Source organism: Panthera uncia, chromosome A2, assembly GCF_023721935.1.
Source record: "Panthera uncia isolate 11264 chromosome A2, Puncia_PCG_1.0, whole genome shotgun sequence".
NCBI lineage: Eukaryota > Metazoa > Chordata > Mammalia > Carnivora > Felidae > Panthera > Panthera uncia.
This window is the reverse complement of record NC_064816.1, coordinates 95,766,056-95,766,514: the sequence shown is the minus strand read 5'-3', so window position 1 is coordinate 95,766,514 and position 459 is coordinate 95,766,056. Positions and strand designations below refer to the sequence as shown.

Sequence of the window (459 nt, the reverse complement as noted above, 5' to 3'; positions counted from 1 at the left end):
TCTTTCTTTCTTTCTTTCTTTCTTTCTTTCTTTCTTTCTTTCTTTCTATAAAAATGTGGAATGCTTAACAAATTCACATGTCATCCTGGCACAGGGGCCGTGCTAATCTCTGTATCCTTCCAATTTTAGTATATGTGCTGCCGAAGTGAGCACTATGTATTTATTTTTTTACTTTAGAGTTTTTTAAGTTTATTTAAGCAATCTCTCCACTCAGTGTGGGGCTCATATTAGAACCCTGAGATCAAGAGTCACATGCTCTTCTGACTGAGCATGCCAGGTGCCCCTTACTTTAAGTTTTTTTAAACTTCAGTTACCAAACAGCATTATACTAGTTTCAGGTGTACAATATACTAACAGTCCCATACATCACCTTGTACCCATCACAAGTGATCCCCATCACCTATGTAACCCATCCCCCTACCCACCTCCTTTCTGGTAACCATCAGATCATTCTCTATA

At 38.3% G+C, this 459-nt stretch overlaps 1 non-coding gene across 1 annotated transcript; it reads right to left on the bottom strand.

The window, feature by feature from the left end:
• Positions 1 to 49: 49 nt before the first annotated feature.
• Positions 50 to 153, bottom strand: LOC125931097 (U6 spliceosomal RNA). The gene has a single exon (XR_007460354.1). It is a non-coding gene; the product is annotated as a U6 spliceosomal RNA (small nuclear RNA).
• Between the last annotated feature and the right edge of the window lie 306 nt (positions 154 to 459).